Source organism: Amphibalanus amphitrite, unplaced genomic scaffold, assembly GCF_019059575.1.
Source record: "Amphibalanus amphitrite isolate SeventyFive unplaced genomic scaffold, NRLGWU_Aamphi_draft 000838F_arrow, whole genome shotgun sequence".
In the NCBI taxonomy this organism is placed as follows: domain Eukaryota; kingdom Metazoa; phylum Arthropoda; class Thecostraca; order Balanomorpha; family Balanidae; genus Amphibalanus; species Amphibalanus amphitrite.
The window spans coordinates 209212-222780 of NW_024882332.1; positions in this window are offsets into that span (position 1 = coordinate 209212).

The window sequence follows — 13569 nt, forward strand, 5'->3', positions numbered from 1 at the left end:
TGGCATGGTTGTAGGCACCCGCCGCGCAATGCATTTCCATGTGTCACGGTTGGGGTGCCGCTGCACGTGCGCACGGGCAGGGTGACGCTTCCAGATCTCGAGAACGACTGGGCCGATTGTGATCAAAGTTGGCACACCGTTAGGGCTCGGCGAGTAGGGTGCCGTGCACAAGTCAGATGGGACCCAGTTTGCACGTGCGCACGTGCAGGCTGACGCTTCCATATCTCAAGAACGGTTGGACCGACTGTGCTCAAATTTGGCATACCACTAGAGACTAGTTAGTAGGGTGCCGTGCACAAGTCAGTAAGTATGTATTTTCATGTGCCGCGGTTGGGGTGCAGCTGCACGTGCGCACGTGTAGGGGTCGTTTCCCGATCTTGGAAACGGCTGGGCCGATTCAGATTTAATTCGGTACACCGCTAGAGACCGGCGAATAGAGTGCCGTGCACAAGTCAATTGGGACCCAGGCTGCACGTGCGCACGTGCAGGGTGTCGCTTCTGGATCTCGAAAATGGCCGTGCCGATTGCACTCAAATTTGGCACACCGCTATAGACCGGCGAATACGGTGCCGTGCACGTCAGTCCGTATCACACCGACTCCGGTCTGCACGTGCAAGGCTCATCCTCTCGTTTGGCGGCGGGCGTTTTTGCTGCGTTTACAAAGGTGCTTGCTCAAACAACCTGCGGTCCCGCGATGCGGAGCCCAGCATCGCAGATGCTGGTAACCGCAGGTTGTTTGAAAAGACAAACACTATTCGTTAGAATTGTGTTTTTCTATTGAAAAACAACCGGAGCGGTCGTTCTCCGGGCTATGTTTTGCAAGTCTGGCAGCGAATCGAGACATTTTGGGTGGGGCCTAGACGAATCGCTCAATCTTCGTAAAAAGTTCAGTGTATGGGCTCCCGGAGGCGATCTACCTGATGGCACCGGTCGCTACTCGCTAAAAAGTCTTTTGCGCGTGGCACGTGCGATTCCATTTTCCCCATGTTAAGTCAATGGGGTTTTGGACACTTTTTGCGCGATCGCCAATAGCGGAAAAACGAGCCAAGAAGGAGGTGGTTTTCTTCCCAGCATTTTATGGCAAACACGTTTGGGTACACGCTAGTGTGCGCTGTATCCCCTCAGAATCTCGGAACGTGTCTTTGCACGAGGTCAAAGTTGGAATTTTGCTGTGTCCCATGTTAAGTCAATGGACGGCGATGTCGAGACTTTGCAGAGACATTTTCATTCGATCTTTGTACAAAATTTTAGAGATAGATTTCGCCCAAACTCTTATATCTTGTAGAGAAAGGAGCATAGTACATGCTGGTATGCTTCGTTAAGCTGGCAGAAATCGTTTTTTCTAATAAAGTTCGTTTGAAAATGAAAATTTTTAACATGGAAAGTCAATGGGAGCGTCTTTATTCCTCTATAACTTTTATCGTTAGTAATATATATATAGGTGAAAAGTTAATATAATATACAACTTTTGATGCTCTTTCCACTGATGTATAGAACGTCACTGCACGGTGTGCCGTTTTCAAGAAAAGTTGTAAAAAAGCAGGGCTCGACTGTGACTTGAACCCAACCACATTAGAGTATACGAACAGGTGACGGCGATACCTCCCGTGTGCGGATGCTACACTGATTATTGCTAAATATTAGCAGTAGGCCGCCTGTGGGGTGCCTTTACAAACCTTATATCTCTGCGAACACTGGACCGATTCACTCGCGGTCTTTTGTGTGGGATAGCTTCTTCCTTTCCCAAACGTAGTGTGCTACTCTCGATGCGTATTAGGGTGTGTCACTAATCGCAATGCAAGGTGCTCCATCGATTTTATTGTGCTCCACTCATGTGGAAAGGGCGTGGCATTGTTAATTTCCCGCAAATTTTAACCCCCAGGCGGCGCCGAGCGAGAGAAGTTTGCCCTATCTCACAACATAGGCGACCCTAGCGCCCCTGGCGGCTGTTTGCGAAACTAACAGGCCGTTGACTGTATGGGCTTATCCCTGCTTTCTGTAAGCGCGTCTAGGGACAAATAATAGTATGGGCAGATTGCAGAGAGTGCAAGCTAATGACGAATACCTATAATGAATACAATATATTGTCACAGGGGCCCAGGAACATTCTTCAAGTTGGGGTGCAAGCCCAAAATACCTGACATGACGCATATGAAATAGTAGCGTATTCAGGGGGTCCCAGGAGGCACGTGCCATCTAGTCCCCCCCCCCTATCGCATTCAGAGGACCCCTCGGGTCGGAGGGGCTCTGTGGCACCAGTTTACCGCTCAGGGGCTATGCTGGCCATATTTCGATTCAGAAAGAATAGGGCTCGTAACAGCACCTCGTGAGTCCAAAGAAGCCTCACTAAAATTGTCCATGAGGGTTACACGCCGGCTTCTGAAGGCTACTGGCGGCCTCTGAGGGCCCTTTACCGGCCTCTTATGGCCGCTAGCGTGCCTCTGAGAGTCCTTGCCGGCCCAAGAGGGGCCATATCTAGGGCCTTACGCCAACCTGTAATCAGTAATGGCCTCACACCAATGTCTCAGACGGCCCCATTACGACGACTGTGAGACTGAGGGCCCTCACTGGTGCTTCTGAGAGCCCACCCGGCCATAAAGACCCCTGCGGTACCAACTGACCTCTGAGGGTCCACGCTGACTATATTTCAGCTGAGAAAGACCTCACAGGTCTCGTAAGAGCACCTCATGAGCCCCTAAGTAGCCACACTAAGATCTCCGTCAGGGTCTACGCCGGCTTCTGAGGATCCCATAACGGAGACCGTGAGGGCCCTCAGCAGGGCCTCTGAGGGTTCACAACCAGCACCTCTGAGAGCCCCACACCAGTGGTTCTAAGGGCCCATAAGGACACCACTGAGGGTCCCCCAAGCCAGTGCCACACCATTTATGCAACCCTATATTGGTGGCTCTGAGGTACCCACACCTGCGCCTGTGAGGGTTCGGCAAAAGCATATCTGACGGCCACCTACCTGCAACTCTGAGGGCCCTACATCAGAGACTGAGGGCCGCACTGGCGTCTCAGAGTACCTTGTCGGTATCTAAGGACCCCACAGGGCTTCTGAAGATGCCGCCGGCCTCTGTGGGCCCCTTGCCGGTCTGAGGTCCCCCTCCCCGGTCGTTGAGGGCCCCCCGCCGACTTTTAAAGGGTTCGCACCAGCAGCTCTAAGGGCCACACACCCACATGTAACGGACCCACACCAGTGTCTCTGAGGGTCCACAACGGCGTCTGTATTCTGTGAGGACCCTCACCGGTGCTTATGAGGGATTCACACTAGCACCTCTGAGGGGCCACACGGGCGTATGTGAGGACCCCACACCAGTGCCTCTAAAGGCCCCTAATTGGAGGCTCTGAAGGCCCTGCATCGGTGATACTGAGGGTCCTACCAAAGGCACAACACAAGCCATTAGTCTCCTGAGTCCCACACGCCGCCCTCCCACCATAGGCGGCGGAACGGGGAGGGCACCGGGGCACCGTGCCCCCTCTGATTTGGGCATTTTAACATTAGCCCTATGGGCGTTGCATGGAAAGAATGGGACCAAAAGTCGGCAGTGTCCCTGTATTTAAACTCGCACAGAAATAAAACCGACTTTGCGAAAACAACGCTCGGCGGCCGCCACGAGCCGCTCCCTTCCCCGCTCACTCTCGCCGACTACCCCCTGATACATTTTCTACAAACAAATCCCAGCCGCACGCGACAACTCGCACGCGCGCCGTGCACCGGACGCGCCTCCGCACAGCGGCAACTACACCTCCCCCTGATCCTGAGGATCATTTACATCCCTCACAGAAACATCCTTGCGGAGGACGGCGGGTGCGCTGACTTCGCCGAGGAGCCACGACAGGAGGCTCCGGCGCTGGAGCGTCGCATAACTCCGGCCCCTGCTCAACTGGAGCCGGCTGGAGGACTGGGAGAGACGGGGGATCAATCACGTAGATGGGGTCGTCCGCGTCAATTTCAGCACATGGGGACGGCTCACTATTTCTGCGCCGCAAATCCCTGACGTGTCGTGGCATACCGTCCACATCGACAACCTGCGGAGAGACCACCGCCGTGACGGTCCCCCGGCGGGACGGCTCCGTGCAGCGCGTCCCACGGCGGCGCACCCACACCGCGTCTCCGACTGTGTATGGACCCGTCTCCACCGCAGGGAGCTCTCGCGACCCGGCCCCACCGTCCGCGGCCGTCCCTGGCGGAGCAGCCGGCAACCGCACACAGTCACTCGGCTCGTACCTGTACACGCCACAAAACGGGGCGCTGGCCACCGCCTCGCCGTCACGCGGCGTCACATTATACAAGTGCACCGCCTCGGCGATATCGCACCGTTTCCGGGCGGCGATCACTTTCACTGTCCGGTGGCAGCGCTCGATGACGCCGTTCCCGCTGGGTGCATGGGCCGCCCGGAACCTCACCGCCACTCCCCAGCGCGCGGCGAGCACGGCAAACGGTCGGCCGCGGAACACAGGATCGTTGTCACACAACAGCTCCGCCGGAGCTCCTCGATCAAAAAATATCTCCTCCAGCCGCTGAATAACGCACACACTGTCCTGCCGTCGCAGCGGCCGCCATACACTGAACCGCGACGGCCCGCAGTCGATCACACTGAGGTACGGATGGCCCCCATAATGAGTTATATCAATGGCCAGTCTGTGCCACGTCTGTGGTACACCCAACGACCCGTGTCGCCACTTTACTGGAGCCGGGTCGATCGCTCGACAGACATCACAATTTGCCACCACAGCGCGTACCTGGTCTCTCGAGACGCGGCCGATACATCGGCGAGCAAAATACAATGTCCGTCGGACGCCCGGATGACCAGCTCGCTCGTGCACTTCAGCCACGCTCTCTGCACCATCGAGGCTCGCGTTTACAGCGGGCGGCTCGTCCGCTGTGGCCGCGCTTACTGCCGACGGTTCACCCACCGCGGCTGCGCTCACTGCCGGCTCGCCCGCGGCAGCTACTCCCACTGCCGACAGCCCGCCCGCTGCGGCCGCGCTCACTGCCGCCGCGCTCACTGCCGCCGCGCTCACTGCCGACGGCTCGCCCGATGCAGCCGCGCTCACTGCCGACGGCTCGTCCGATGCAGCCGCGCTCACAGCGGCCGCACTCACTGCCGACGGCTCGCCCGCTGTGGCCGCGCTCACTGCCGACGGCTCGCCCGATGCAGCCGCGCTCACAGCCGCCGCGCTCACTGCCGACGGCTCGTCAGATGCAGCCGCGCTCACAGCGGCCGCACTCACTGCCGACGGCTCGCCCGCTGCAGCCGCGCTCACAGCGGCTGCGCTCACTGCCGACGGCTCGCCAGCCGCGCTCACGGCGGCCGCGCTCACTGTCGACGTCAGATCGTCTCGGAGCCACTCCCTGGGCACTCGAGTCAGTGCGTCAGCGCGATTATCCGCCGATCGAACGAGCGCCACTGTCAGACGGAGCTCCAGCTCGATGACCAGCTGACGAATAATCGCCACACGCCGTCGGATGAGCAGCTCGCCGCTGGCTTTAGTACGGAGGCGCGCGCGGCCACTGATCGCGTCGTCGATCCACCGCTTCACCGTCACCGAGTCGGTTCGGAGGTCGATACTCCGTGCGCCCCACGCAACAGCCAAGTTAATGCCTCGAATAGCGGCATCGAGTTCGGCCATATTTATGTGTACAGCGTCGTCTCGCCTGAGCCAGCATGCGTCCTCGATCACCTCACCGTCTGTGTTTTCCAGGACCACTCCAGTGGCCAGCGAGCTGGCGTCTGTCCAGGCGACCACCTTGTCCCCGTTGACACACCACACGCCATGGGCCGGGTCGTCACTGGCGAGGCGACTCGCGATGCAGTCCATCTGCACACGCAGCGCGGCGTCATCAGTGATGTCGTCCCATCCGCGCGTCAGCTCATTTACACGCCGCTTGAGCCATGCGACCGCGGGTCGAAGCCACCCACACACTGGTAGGTGGGCCACTAGCTGTCCGCACCACGCGAACACAGCTCGGCGAGTCACACGTTCTGGCGGCGCGCTCACGGCATTGTCCCGCTTCCACCGCAGCTGTCCGTTCTCCTCGTGCACCCGCAGGCCCAGGAGCCGCGCTCCACTGGCCGCCCGCTCCGGCGGCTTACAGTCCAGCCCAAACTGCGCGAAATGCGCCACCACGCGCTCGGCACTGACTATGTCCTCATTTACAAGGAGGTCGTCCACATATGGGAGGACGGCACGCCCGATGTCGGGGTCCTGATCGAGCACAGCACGCACGACAGCCTTCATCACGAGGGGCGCGATATTCAAACCAAAACCTAGGCGGGTCAAACAGAATCGCTGCCCCCGCACCATCACCGTCTGAAACGGCCAGAGTCGCTCCTCCAGGTGCAGCTGGAGGTAGGCACGCTTCAGGTCCACGACCGCCACATTTGCGCCGTGCTGGCGCCACTTGCGGAGCTGTTCCGCGCACACGTCGCTGTCAGCTGTGTGAGCCTGCACAAAGTCATTCAGTTCTCGGTAGTCCAGCACCGGTCGAACTTTCCCCCGATTGCGCTGTTCCACAGCCATTAGCGGCACCAACCCTTTCGGCGGCCCCTGCCGCCGCTCGTCATACGGCACGAGCCACTCCCGCTCTATCCAGTCGTCAAGTTCCGCCTCGAACTCGTGGCGAGCGGCGGGCGGCACAGCATACTGCGGCACAGCGTTCGTGAGGCACTGGGGTCCTATCCCATCGGACCATTTCCACGCAACCGACCACTTCCGGTCAGCCGCGTTGAACTGCACCCGGAAGTCCGGCGTCTCAATGTCTGGCGGCGCACGACACACTGCCCCACAGAACCGCACCACAGAGGGGGACAGCACCGTCACGCCCCCGAGAGCCGAGATACCGCTGACCCCGAGCACCATATCCACGCCGAGCGGCCGCTCCTCCACCACCAGCGTTTCAAGCGCGGCACGATGGCCCGTCGGCGCCTCGACCGTTACACTGCCAATGCCGCTGCATTTCAGGTCATCGCCGCTGATCGTGGTGACACGCACCACCCGTCGCCTCCACTGCGCACAGAACGGCGCGTAGATAATGGTGTCGGTGCTCCCGGTGTCGATCAGGACCGTGCACTCTCTTCCGTCCACGTGCAGGCGTGTAATCGGCAGCGCACCGCTCACTGTCGCGCAGGAGAGAACGGCGGTGCTGACCCGTCCCCTCCGGCTCCGTTTTCCGACCGACGCGGACATCTCGCAGCAATATGGCCGGGCTCTCCACATGTCCAGCATCTCAGCGGACGCGGACCGCGCGGAGGCCGTCCACGCGTCGGCCTCGGCGGCTGGCCGGGTCCAGGCGCCGCAGGTGGGTGGCTAGCCGGCGGCGGCACAGTCCGACGCGCCGCTGCTGCTGCTGCGGAGAGCCGCTCGTCGGTCAGTACAGCGCGAGCGCGCGCCAGCACCGACGACAGGTCCAGTCCATCTGCCCGGCAGCCAGCGCGGATCATCTGCCGGACGCTGTCCGGCAGGCCTGCCACGAATGCGCAGGCCAGCGCTCGCTCCGGCACTCCTCCGAACAGCGCCGCCAGCCGGCGGAGGTCAGCGAGGAATACGTCCGCCGACTCTCCTGGCATCAGTCGCCGAGCGGCGAACGCTTCATAGGCGGCGTACTCATCGAGAGCAAACGCCGCCTGGAGGGCGTCTCTCACGGCCGTCAGCGAGCAGCGACTGGCCGCCGGCAGCTGGGACCATACGTGGAAAGCACCGCCAGCGAGGCGCAGAGGAATCACAGTCTCGGCGGCCACTCCCCTCAGCTGGCACAGCATCTCAGCACGCGCCAGCCAGCTGACCACATCTTCGGTCCCGTCAAACTCCGGTATCAGCCGCGCATCAAAAGGTGCCGACGGTACCGCGACCACAGGCTGTGAGACGGGTGCCGAGTCTGGCACACCACCATCACCGACCGGCACCGGCGCTATCACCGGTCGCGGGACGATTGTCGGCGCCACTGCACTTGCCATCACCGGAGCCTGGTCCAATGACACTGTCACGTTCGTCGCCATAACGCCGAAATAGCTTGTATTTAAACTCGCACAGAAATAAAACCGACTTTGCGAAAACAACGCTCGGCGGCCGCCACGAGCCGCTCCCTTCCCCGCTCACTCTCGCCGACTACCCCCTGATACATTTTCTACAAACAAATCCCAGCCGCACGCGACAACTCGCACGCGCGCCGTGCACCGGACGCGCCTCCGCACAGCGGCAACTACAGTCCCCCCCCCCCTCCACTTAATTGAAGGTGTTCCGCCGCTACTGCCTCCCACCGGAGCGAGTAAACCTGTATCAATCAACGGCTTTACCACCGTTGTACGTCATAATGTTCTCATCACGCCAAATCAAATACCATCCGGAACCAAAATGGTCCAGTATAAAATCTGACCTACCAAAGTTATGATCAAGTTCAGATAAAATCAAAGTGGGATGATAATAGCACTGGTGTTCTTAAATCGATGCCGAGTCAGCAGAAACCATTCACTTCACATGCAAGAGAAATACCTTGTGCTGATGTTTATATAAAAACAGACATGTAGGTCCATAAAAGGGTCCATAAAAAGTCCATAAAAAAAATAAAGAGATCCTTCATCGTTGCATCAATGTTGAGGGGGCGGCGCCCACTCGGCTCTCAAGTTGGAGGGGGGGGGGGGCAAGCGCCCCCACTGCCCCCCCCCTGTTCCCCGGGGTCTATGCAGTGAACGACGCTACAAAAAAAAAAAACATGTGACACCTAATAGCAGGCACTATAAACATGCGCTCGTACGTATCCCGTCAGACCAGGACGGGGATCGGGGGTAGTACTATGCAATATACATTAACACAGAACTATTTCGTGCTTTAAGATGCATAACATCACATTTTCACCAACATTCTGAGTGCCAGATAAGCCAACAGCAAGACGTCATTTCGGTAAAATGCATTTAATGATGATCGTAAGCTCACAAAGCATAGCGGGCGTGTTAGTTCAAAACATTGCCGCTAGGGGCGCTGAGGTCGCTAATGCTGAGAGATAGGCCAAAGTGTCGGCGGTCGGCGCCGCATGGGTGTTAATATTTGGGGGAAATAAAAAATGTCACACGGTTTCTACGTGTCTGGGGCACGATAAAATCAGTGGAGCACCATGTTTTGCGAAAAAAGTGCCCAAAATGACACACCCTAATGCGTATGGGTGACCCCTAATGCACGTGCCACGTGCAAAACGAAGAGGTGTCAGTTCGGTAACAAGTCTAATAACTCTGTAGTTAGTTTGCCGATTGCGCTGATACTTGGCATGGTTGTAGGCACCTGCCGCGCAATGCATTTCCATGTGTCACGGTTGGGGTGCCGCTGCACGTGCGCACGGGCAGGGTGACGCTTCCAGATCTCGAGAACGGCTGGGCCGATTGTGATCAAACTTGGCACACCGCTAGAGGCTGGTAAGTAAGGTGCCGTGCACAAGTCAGATGGGACCCGTTATGCACGTGCGCACGTGCAGGCTGACGCTTCCAGATCTCAAGAACGGCTGGGCCGACTGTGCTCAAATTTGGCATACCGCTAGAGACTGTAACCGCAGGTTGTTTGAAAAGACAAACACTATTCGTTAGAATTGTGTTTTTCTATTGAAAAACAACCGGAGCGGTCCGTCTCCGGGCTATGTTTTGAAAGTCTGGCAGCGAATCGAGACATCTTGATTCCAGCCTAGACGAATCGCTCAATCTTCGTAAAAAGTTCAGGGTATGGGCTCCCGGAGGCGATCTACCTGATGGCACCGGTCGCTACTCGCTTAAAACCTCGTGGCACGTGGCACGTGCGATTCCATTTTCCCCATGTTAAGTCAACGGGGTTTTGGACACTTTTTGCGCGATCGCCAATGGCGGGAAAACGAGCCAAGGAAGAGGTGGTTTTCTTCCCAGCATTTTATGGCAAACACGTTTGGGTACACGCTAGTGTGCGCCGTATACCCCTCAGAACTTCGTAACGTGTCTTTGCACGAGGTCAAAGTTGAACTTTTTTCGCTCCCCATGTTAAGTCAATGGGCGTTTTTGCAGAGACTTTTTCATTCGCTCATTGTACAAAATTATATGATACGATTTTGTTTAAACTTTCAGGACTTGTTGAGAAAAGACCATAGAACATGTTGTTATGCTTCTTTAAGCTGTGCAAATTCGTTTGTTCTTTTTAGGCTCGTTTAAAAATGAAAAATTTTAACATGGAAAGTGAATGGGAGCGTCTTTGCTGCTTAATAACTTTTTACAGTTGAGATATATTTAAGTGAAAAGTTGATAGGTTATACAACTTTTGATGCTCTTTCCAATGATATATACAACTTTATTGCACGTGGTGCCGTTTTTGAGAAATATAGTAAAAAATCACGACATTACCGAGATTTGAGCTCAGACCTATATCGTTACGGTGTCAGGCGGACACGAGGACAGGTGGCGCCGCCGCCGCCCGCATAGCGGCGGGAATGTGAACTAACCTGTTTACCGGATCTATGGTATGGTACCATCGGGGACCGGCCGCCGTCGGCACCATTTCGGGACTTTGCATCGCAATAAAAGGCTTATTTACAATTGAAAATGGACTAGCGAGAGTCGTTATGGAATCAGAATTTGATGCTCTACAAAACTAGGCTATTTTCATTGTGATGGCATCACAGACTACACCGCTAAACCCAATAAAGCAGATTTATGTCGCGTCATCGATGATTACATATAATGTTTCTTTGATATATATGTAGTCGGGTCTTTCAGCTGCGTCCCTCCCCTCCCTCGCCGCGCCGGCGGGTCGGCCATCCGCGGCTTGCCGCCCGCCGGCTGCTGGCCGGTCAGCTGGCCGGTCAGCTGGTCGCCCGCGGCTGTCGGTGCAGTGCGGGATGCCTACTTGCGGGGGGCCGTCGTGGCGGCGGCCCGGGTGGACTGGGCGAGCAGTGAGTTGGGGAGCGCTGCGCTGTCGGTGCTCTAGTTTGTATTGCGTTCGCATGATACGGCTTGAGCCAATACAGAGTAAACTGATTGAGCTGAGCAAGTCTTTATATACATTGAAAAGTAAAGCACTTTTTACTGCATCTACGGTGAGATGCTAGATAAAATTTATGGTCTACCTAATGATACCCATTACTTAACAATAAAGTGAATCATTTCGTCGCTAAACTCTCGTAAATTCGTATGTCCGCCTCACTATGGAATTTGGACCGTAACGTATGGCCTTTGCTCAGACAGTATACGAACAGGTGACGGGAATACCTCCCATAGAAGGATGCGACACGATTTTACTGCTAAATAGCGGCCGGCCGCCGTGGGGACGTTTTTGTACGACTTATATCTCGGCAACCACTGGGCTGATACACGTGCGGTTTTTTGTGTGGGGTAGCTTTTTCCCTTCTTTCACATAGTGTGCTACTCTCGATGCATATGGGTGACCCCTAACGCACGTTCCACGTGCAAAGCCAAGAGGTGCCTGTTTTGTAATAAGCGCAATAGCTCGCGGTAATTACTGGGCCGATTGCGCTAAAACTTGGCATGGAGGTAGACACTTTCCAGGCGATGCATTTCCATGTGTCTTGGTAGGGGTGCAACTGCACGTGCGCACGTGCAGGGCGACGCTTCCAGATCTCGAGAACGGCTGGACCGATTGTGTTCAAATTTGGCATAACGCTTGATACCGATCAGTAGGTTGCAGTCATTTAGTATGTATTTCCATGTGCCACGATTGGGGTGCAACTGCACGTGCGCACGTGCAGGGTGACGCTTCCAGATCTCGAGAACGGCCGGGCCGATTGAGTTCAAATTTGGTACACCGCTAGAGACCGATTAGTAGGGTGCCGTGCGCAAGTCAGTTTGGACCCATCTTGCACGTGCGCACGTGCAGGGTGACGCTTCCAGATCTCAAGAACGGCTGGACCGATTGCACTCAAATTCGGCAAACATCTAGAGATCGATCAGTAGGGTGCCGTGCACAAGTCAGTTAGTATGTAATTCCATGTGTCACGGTTGAGATGCAACTGCACGTGCGCACGTGGAGGGGTCGTTTCGAGATCTTGAAAACGGCTGGGCCGATTGAGCTCGAATTTGGTACACCGCTAGAGACCGGCGAATAGGGTCCCATGCACAATGCAATTGGACACAGCTTGCACGTGCGCACGTGCAGGGTGACGCTTCCAGATCTCGAGAACGGCCGGGCCGATTGAGTTCAAATTTGGTACACCGCTAGAGACCGATTAGTAGGGTGCCGTGCGCAAGTCAGTTTGGACCCATCTTGCACGTGCGCACGTGCAGGGTGACGCTTCCAGATCTCAAGAACGGCTGGACCGATTGCACTCAAATTCGGCAAACATCTAGAGATCGATCAGTAGGGTGCCGTGCACAAGTCAGTTAGTATGTAATTCCATGTGTCACGGTTGAGATGCAACTGCACGTGCGCACGTGGAGGGGTCGTTTCAAGATCTTGAAAACGGCTGGGCCGATTGAGCTCGAATTTGGTACACCGCTAGAGACCGGCGAATAGGGTCCCATGCAAAATGCAATTGGACACAGCTTGCACGTGCGCACGTGCAGGGTGACGCTTCCAGATCTCGAAAATGGCCGAGCCGATTACACTCAAATTTGGCACACCGCTATAGATCAGCGAGTAGGGTGCCGTGCACGTCAGTTTGTAGCACACCGACTCCGGTCTGCACGTGCAAGGCTCATCCTCTCGTTTGGCGGCGGGCGTTTTTGCTGCGTTTACAAAGGTGCTTGCTCAAACAACCTGCGGTCCCGCGATGCGGAGCCCAGCATCGCAGATGCTGGTAACCGCAGGTTGTTTGAAAAGACAAACACTATTCGTTAGAATTGTGTTTTTCTATTGAAAAACAACCGGAGCGGTCCTTCTCCGGGCTATGTTTTGCATGTCTGGCCGCGAATTGGGGCAACTTGGGTCAGGCCTAAACTTGTGGCTCGATTTTCTTAAAAATTTCAGTGTATGGGCTCCCGCAGGCGATCTACCTGTTGGCACCGGTCGCTACTCGCTTAAAACCTCGTGGCACGTGGCACGTGCGATTCCATTTTCCCCATGTTAAGTCAACGGGGTTTTGGACACTTTTTGCGCGATCGGGAATAGCGGAAAAACGAGCCAAGGAAGAGGTGGTTTTCTTCCCAGCATTTTATGGCAAACACGTTTGGGTACACGCTGGTGTGCGCCGTATACCCCTCAGAACTTCGTAACGTGTCTTTGCACGAGGTCAAAGTTGAACTTTTTTCGCTCCCCATGTTAAGTCAATGGGCGTTTTTGCAGAGACTTTTTCATTCGCTCATTGTACAAAATTATATGATACGATTTTGTTTAAACTTTCAGGACTTGTTGAGAAAAGACCATAGAACATGTTGTTATGCTTCTTTAAGCTGTGCAAATTCGTTTGTTCTTTTTAGGCTCGTTTAAAAATGAAAAATTTTAACATGGAAAGTGAATGGGAGCGTCTTTGCTGCTTAATAACTTTTTACAGTTGAGATATATTTAAGTGAAAAGTTGATAGGTTATACAACTTTTGATGCTCTTTCCAATGATATATACAACTTTATTGCACGTGGTGCCGTTTTTGAGAAATATAGTAAAAAA